Source organism: Gekko japonicus, unplaced genomic scaffold (genome assembly GCF_001447785.1).
Source record: "Gekko japonicus isolate JY-2015 unplaced genomic scaffold, Gekko_japonicus_V1.1 scaffold469, whole genome shotgun sequence".
In the NCBI taxonomy this organism is placed as follows: domain Eukaryota; kingdom Metazoa; phylum Chordata; class Lepidosauria; order Squamata; family Gekkonidae; genus Gekko; species Gekko japonicus.
This window is the reverse complement of record NW_015173138.1, coordinates 311,004-319,150: the sequence shown is the minus strand read 5'-3', so window position 1 is coordinate 319,150 and position 8,147 is coordinate 311,004. Positions and strand designations below refer to the sequence as shown.

General features: G+C 44.1%; 1 long non-coding RNA gene across 1 annotated transcript in view; it reads left to right on the top strand.

Moving 5' to 3' along the window:
* Positions 1-658: 658 nt before the first annotated feature.
* The window catches only part of LOC107119694, a 12,015-nt gene continuing 4,526 nt past the window's right edge, over positions 659-8,147 (top strand). Inside the window, exon 1 of the long non-coding RNA XR_001482805.1 lies at positions 659-932. This is a non-coding gene — a long non-coding RNA (uncharacterized LOC107119694). The remainder of the gene's footprint in view (positions 933-8,147) is intronic.

Sequence of the window (8,147 nt, the reverse complement as noted above, 5' to 3'; positions counted from 1 at the left end):
TGGGTACTGCCCTATCCTCTCTGGGCAAGCCTACTCTCCATTATTCTCTATGGGCACTCATGTATTCCCTATGGACAATCTCTGTCCCTAGTTTTAGTACGTCCCTTTATTTAACTCATCATTTAACACACGAGGCCCCTGGAACCTCACATTTATTCCGGCACAAACTTTCGTGAGCCAGAGCTCCCTTCTTCAGGTGCGTTGGAGCAGTACCACCAGAGGATATAGGGGGGGTGGCAGTACACCCACCACGTAAATGGTTTTATGTTCACAACAGAAAGGCGAGATGTACTTCTAGTTAAATAAACGCGTCAACTTGCATCTGTGAAAACATACGCAAAAAATTGCCTTCTCCCAACCTCACCCCCCACCCCAACCCCCCCCCCCCCAATGATATCCTACTTCTGCTCAACTGCCATAGTTCAATGATGTGTAAGGGGAGCAAATGAATACAAACTTTAATCCTTGCTCCCTCGGGAAGTATACACCGTGGAGAACGAGCGAAACCCTTATTTTTGCGGAGGGATATTGGCGGGGCCCCGGGGAGGGTGTGTGTGTGTGTGATTTGTGTGTGTGATTTTTGTGCCGTTCCCAGGCGCGGGGGCCAGGCTGAGGCAGGATCTGGGTCCTCCTCCGTGGAAGAGGCGGGCGGGAAAGCGGCCCAGTGCTGAGCTCCTTCCCTTTACAGTGAGGCCAAGCCATTTGCTGCCTGAGACTTGGGGCTCCGCGGGTCGTCTCCCAGCCGCCGAGCCCCCCAATCCATCCTTCCCTCCCTCCCAGCCATCCCTCCTTCTTCGGCAACCACTCGCCGCTTCGGGTTTCCCGCTTCCTCCCCTCCCTCCACTGACGCAGTCCGTGCTGCACCAGATCCTAACATGGCGGCGGCGAGGTGGTGAAGAGCGCGGCGGGAGGGAAGATTCCGGGCCCAGCGGGTGAGTGACGAGCCGGGCCGCTCCGCGAGGGGGTCCCGGAGGGGGGTCGCTTCGCCCACAAATTTGTGGGGCGGCGTGAGAGAGGAATGGTCCCTGTACGGTGGCGGGGCGGGAAGGAGACGGAGGGGGGAAGAGTGCAGAAGGGTGGGCTTTCTCTCTCTCTCTGGCTCTCTCTTCCAGTTTGAATCTGCCTCACGCTGACTTTGGGGGAGGCGGCCTGTTCCCACAGCCCGACTCCCAGCCAAGAGCTGAGGGCTCCAATGAAGGCAGCGTCGCCCCTCTCTCAACAAGTCCAGGGGGAGGAAGAGACGGGGCGGGGGACAGACTGGTGGCTTCTTGGCCGAGAGAGGCTGAAGAGGGAGGGAAATGCTGGGCCCTGAACGGGAGGATTGGGGGTGGAGAGGCCTGTCCTGGCTTTTATTGTAATATTTGTGCAGAATGCATGGGGAAACGTGAGAGGAGGCCGAGGAGGGACGACCCTCTTTGTTTTAACTCTGCTGCTTATTTGGCTGGCGTCACTCTTCTGCGTACGAAGTGCTTTACCATTCCTGTCGGGTTTTTAGGGTGGGAAGGCGCATCTCTGCAGGTTTTTTTTTTTCTCTTCAGGTTTTTTTTTTTTTTGGGGGGGGAATGTGGCTTTGATAGCCCCCTAGCAGAGAGGAATAAGGAGAGGCAAATGCTAAGAAGTGGTGGAATAACAGACCAATTTGGGGGGGGGAGGGTGGGGGGAGTCGTGGAGGAGTAAACACAAGTAATTGCTTTAAGTACTCTGGAGAGCTGTGGAAAGACTAAGGGCTGTTGTAGGTGCATTATTGTCTCACCTCTTAGACAGTTTGGTTATATACACTAGGGTTTGTGCCTAAGGTTGGAGTTTTTCTGGTTTCTTTTTATCTGTGGCTCAGTGTGGGCTCCTGTATGAAATGGGCTTTGCTTGGGTATACTGCATTCTGAACTTCTAAAAAAGTTCATGTGGCGGCAGGGCCGGCTCACTCACTAGGCAAACTAGGCGATCGCCTAGAGTGGGACGCCCTTAGGGGCACCAAACTGCACCCAGCCCCGTACTCTGGGGGTTTCTTGATTATTTGTGTTTTTCATTCTTCCTAAAATGCATTTATTTTTGAAAATTGGTGGGCGCAGGGGGGGGGGCAGAAGGGATCCTCGCCTAGGGTGCAAAATAAGCTGGAGCCAGCGGGGAAGGGGAATTTGCAATGAGGAAAGTGCAAATCATGTGCATTCTGCAATATAAGAAATGAACACTGACCTTAATGTGTTAAAAATCCAGGGCCTTTTTTGGGGGGCTACTTAAATCCATTTTCACAGTGGGCAGAATTGAACAGTGGAATCTGTTTTGGAACCCGTGTTCTGTGTCTTTCATAAAAGATCTGGAGTGAAGGCTGAGGTAGCAATTTTTAAGGGTGCTCCAAGTGTATTTGGGATGATGAAATCTGAAGAACTTCAGAGGGCTCTCTCCACAGTGGGTAAATGTGCCACAGAATAGCATTCAACGTTCAGCAGTGTGTGAATCCTGTAAGATGGCATGTTGGAGATCTGTGACCGGAGCCACTAACTCAGCTTAGAGGGGAACACTGCCGCAGCCTCAGCTTGTATTTTGTTGGTTGCTAGGCATTTCTGGGGGGGGGGGGGGGGGGGATTGGGTTTGGATTTTCTCCCTCCTCTCCCACTACTTTCAAGATGAAAATTCTCTCTTCCCTCTCTCCTTCAAGCTACTCCAGGCAAATAGAAGCTTGGTCAGGGCGCAGTTTACATTGAGCCAAGCAGTGCAGGAGCAAATTTGGGGGGAAAAACCCCCAACATTAGTCCATTGTCCGTATTCGGTTCCTTCCTTCCTGCAGAAGGTAGTGATTAAAAATTAGGGAGATGAGGGATCTGATGTGTGGATCTCCAGTTTCTCCTAATACTTGGCCAGGTAAATATAATAATATGGATTTTATGCTGTAAGCCTCCCTGAGCCCACTCTTGGGATAGGGCGGGGTATAAATTAAATAAAGTGGTAAATAGATTCAGGTGGGTAGCTGTGTTGGTCTGAAGCAACAGAACAAAATTTGAGTCCAGTGGCACCTTTAAGACCAACAAAGTTTTATTCAAGGTATAAGCTTTCGTGTGCACACACACTTCTTCAGATACAGTGAAATGGAAGTTCCCAGTCCATACATATAGGTAAAGGGTAAGCAGCAAATTAGCAGACAACATAGTGATGTTTAACAGATGCATGGACCAAACAGGAATAACAAGCTTAGTTTATATGGTCACCATTTGTTTGGATTTAATTCTGAAGGAAAACATAGTGAAGGAAATAAATATAACAAAATTGGAGATTGATGTGTAAATGTACCCTTCTTAATTGTAGGATGCTGAGAGTAATTAACTGAGACCCTGTTGTTACGCTCCATCCATCTCCTCTCAATCATGGCGGTAACTAACAGCATCCTTTAAGGTGGGGTGATTGGTTGTGCAGTGTTATGTCTCCTCTGTCACCAGAACAGAGAAATTTATTCCAGTCTACCATTCCAAATTACATTACATTCTACTATTACAGTACATTACAATCACTATTCCAAGCTACTATTCCAAATAAGAAATACAATAGAATAAAGATGATGTATAAGCCCTTCTTGGTGAGAATATAGATGTAAGAACGGAATGAGATTAGCATATGTAGTGAGATAAGAAACTAATATCCTTGTTAAATCCTGGGGTGTTGTAATAACTTGTAATTCAGCAATTTCCCCTTCCGGTCTGTTTTTGAAGTTTGTTTGTAATAAAACAGTTACACTAAGGTCACCCACTGAATGTCCTGAAAGGCTGAACTGTTCTCATAGGTTTCTTAGTCTTGATGTCAGATTTATGTCCATTTATGCTTTGGTGTAGGGTTTGACCTGTTTGCCCTGTGTAGAGAATAGAAGGACATTGTTGGCATTTAATGGCATATACAGTGTAAGAAGATGAGCGAGTGAATGAGCCTGAGATGGCGTAGTTGATGTTGTTAGGTCCAGTGATCGAGTTGTTTGGGCATATGTGGCAGCAAAGTTGGCATCTGGGTTTACTTTGCCTATATATATTGATGGGGGTTCAGATTCACTAACTAACCTGGAAATAGGTTTTAGGATGGATGCTTAAGTGGCAGCGTTGGCTCAGTGTGTGGAGGGAATGAAAAGACGAACTCTGTCAGAAATTATTAGGAAAAGAATTAAACAATGGAATGGTATTGTAATGCTTTTAAGGACAATCTGTGATGCAGCCACATTTGGTGTTCCGTATCAAAAAGTATATAATAGTTTTAGAAAAGAGGTAATATAATACAATAACTTGGTCATGCAACAAAATTGTCACTAGATGCAGAATAAACAAATTTTAAGTAGTATTTCATATAACACATTGTTAACTTAGGGAACTCTAACATGTCATTTTTTGGTAGCAGCATTATAGCTAGGGTTGCCAGATCCTGGTTGGGAAAATCCTGGAGATTTGGGAGTGGATTCTGGGGAGGAGGGGGACCTCAGTGAGGGGTACAATGCTACAGAGTCTGCACTCCAAAGCATCCATTTTTTACGGGGAAACTGATCTCTGTAGTATGGAAATGAGCTGTAATTTTGAGGACTGCATCCCTAACTATAGCCTTGTTCTCATGTTACAGTGAATGCATATGCATCATGCATGTATACGCATAAATGTGTTTGTAAGAAAAAGCCAGTGTACGTTCACTTGATAAGTGAAGTGGGACCAGTACCTAGATAAATGTGCACTTCCAGTCACACACTCAGCTGTATGTGCATTGACTATAACATGAGAATTACTCAATACATGTACATAGAAACGTCAAGTGTGCATTGTACATGAGTTGTACATGAATTCACTGTAACTTGTAAACACAGCTTTATCCTGACCACATTACTTAAGAACAGATCCACTGGCATTATTGAGTGCAGGTGTGCAGCCTAACAGCCCCATCCTGTGCACATTTACTTGGGAAGCATGTTCTGTTGAGTTCAGAGGAACTTGATTCAATGTAAGTGTTCATAGGGCTGCAGGCTTAACCTGAAACAATTGTACTTAGTTTCCTGGGTGAGTTGTTGGTCATCCCTGCCTTAAACTCTGTTAAACTATGGACCAGAAATTAACCCTTTCGGAAAATATTACTGTCATCTTTCTTGCAGCAGTAGTGTTAGGAACTCTACACAAGTAAAATAATGCATTTGTTGATAATTCCACAGCTGCTAGATAGATGACCCCTTGGCCACTGTTGTAGAGTTTCAATGGGCATTCTCCCCCTCCATATTTACATTTCCACCACAGCTATGTTGGCAAGCAAAAAGTTCAATGAGAAATCCTGTATTTGGCTCCCTAGTAACTATATTCTATATTCCTTTTAATAAAATATATTTATTATGAAACTTTAAATGCTCTTTTTGCTGTCTATTTTGTTCTATGTGTATCTGTTATATATAAATTCCATCAATTCATAAGGTCAATAATCAATCAGGATCCCCCAGTTACAAAAATTCAAAGTATAATCCAACAATTCCTCAATATGCAGTATACTTTTTGCACGTAGTATACACTGTCCATAAGTATTATCCTGTGGAATCAGACAATAGTCCTTCTAGAACAAAACAGTCCACTAAATTTCTCATGGAAAACAGTCCATGAAGTTTCTTGTATTCTGTGTTATTTTCCTTCTTCAACGAGGTCCTGTAATTTCTCTCGTTTCACGTGATTACTTCAAGGAAATTCATCTGTGACTTTCTAATAGTCATAAAGAGTTTTAAAGGCTGTAATCATAAAATGGACTTCTCCAGACATTGGAGGACACCAATCAAATACAATCTTTGTCATGATTTCTCTGTGCATTCAAATGGTTGGTGTAGGTCTTCTTTGCCTTTAATGAATAAGGGAGAAAATGGTGCAGAAATGGTAGACAGTGGGCTGCTATATGTAAACCCGTTTTAGCATTGTCCCTTGCTGATTGTCTTCCTTCTAGGCCCCACAGATGGGTGGGGGGTATTAGTTTGGAAGAAAATACTTCAGCTACTACTACATTTTCCCTCCAACATAAGCATTTAGGTGTATTAAAGCCCACTTCCTAAGATGCATAAGGTAGATCCAGTTGGCTGGCATACCCAGTATGGAATGGGGGAAATGTTGCAGACAAGATGTAAAGGCTATGTATTGCAGTAAGTCTAGGGTTTGACATTGTGTAAAATACAGCTGTGCTCGAAGTGAAATGACTGTTCATAATAGCAATAATTGGTGATAATATTATCTCTCTAGCTTTGCTAAGCTGATTAATACCAATAATGACTTAGGAATCTCTTGTGCCTTGCACAGTATAGGCAGATTTTTTAATGAAATCTAATTCTCCAGTTTCATGTTGGAGTCTCCCTTTCAAAGATCTTTTATTGAAGAATGCCGACTTTTGGGCCTGCAGCAGAATGTCTCTTGGGAGGCTGAAATGTTCTTCCATAGTTTCTGAATGTTGTAATTTTTTTTAAAATGTCAGATCTACTTCCCTTCATTATTTTGTATAGAGATTGATCTGTTTGTCAGGGATATGTAGGGAGGAGGAGAACATTGTTGACAGGTGGTGTAATATATCACATTGGACGAAAAGAAAGTGAATAAATCCCATATGGTATTGGCTGCTGTCAATGGGTCCTGTAACAGCATTGCTTGAGTGGATATGGATTTGTTGTGGTGACTGATTCTCTCTCTTTGCAGGCCCATAGTTGCTGGTAAGCAACCATATTATTTTTTTATTTAAAACAATTCTGTGCTGCCTTTTACCCAAACAGGGTCCCCAAGGTGGCGAACATCAGAACATTTCAACATTAAAATATAACAGCATTTAAACTGAGTATCTAATATTTAAAGAATTCAATAAAAACATATAAATACATATTTTTTGAGGATGGGCAGTTGTCTGTAAGCAAGGAAAGAGTCTACCACCCAGATCTATGAGAAAGGAGTTTTAGAAGGATTCCGAAACCCATGAAGGAAGAAGTCTTGGTGCTGAAGAATGAGTCTGTCTTGGGGTGTTGGGTCAGGGGACAGAAGTGAAGGGGAGAGGAGGCTTAGTGGCTTGTTTTTTTGGTGATGTCACCTGCCGGCGTTCCTTCATGATTTTCCAGTTGAGCTGTGGATCACTGATTATGCCAGACTGCATTGAGCATGGAACTATAGGTGATGACTTGCAGTGTTCTGTTCTTTGTTTTTTTTCTCTTTGAGTCTGTCTTGTACTGAGAGATTCCTGGGTGAGTTTGATTTTTGCAGTCTGTTTCTTTACTTTCTGTTACAATCTTCAGAATGGGTGTTGTAAATCCTTCAGCTGTGTGTCCCTGTCTCAGAAATTAGAAAAATGCACTTGTAATATAGGCCTTGGCTGTAGCCAGTGGATTGTATCATGGGTTCTGGATGCTTCCTGGGTTAAGATAGGGGCAACATGTTCAACGTATGCATGGCGTCTAGAAAATGAGCTTGTTGCTTGAACAGATTCAGGTTGATGGGATGAGCTGGATGCTGTTGAAGTCATAAGAACATAAGAACATAAGAGAGACGCCAATGTTGGATCAGGCCAAAGGCCCATCCAGTCCAACACTCTGTGTCACACAGTGGCCAGAAATACCAGTGCCATCAGGAGGTCCAGCAGTGGGGCCAGGACATTAGAAGCCCTCCCACTGTTGACCCCCCCCAAGCACCAAGAAGACAGAGCATCACTTGCCCCAGAGCCCCTAGCTATACCTTGTGGCTAATAGCCACTGATGGACCTCTGCTCCATATGCTTATCTAATTCCCTTTTGAAGCCATCCATGCTTGTAGCACCCACCACTTCCTGTGGCAGTGAATTCCAAGTGTTAATCACTCTTTGGGTGAAGAAGGACGTCCTTCTTCCTTGTAACATTTTCCTCAAGTGGCCTCATGGGAAAGATAGTTGAGGGGAGGGTATGAGAGATAGGAACCAAGGAAGTGCCTAAGTTAGCCATGACTATGTTGGTCTACTGTGACATCATATATTGATGGCAGTCCTATTTCTTATTTACGGGATGTCCTAAAGTCTGAAGTAATTGTGGTTGAACATGAAGTTGTACAATACTTGGCTGCTAGTTGTGTTGCAGTATTATCAGAGATTCCCGATGGCTTGTAATATGTCTCTGGATGGTGTGTTGGAGGTAGTGATGGTTTAGGTCTGTATCTTAGAAT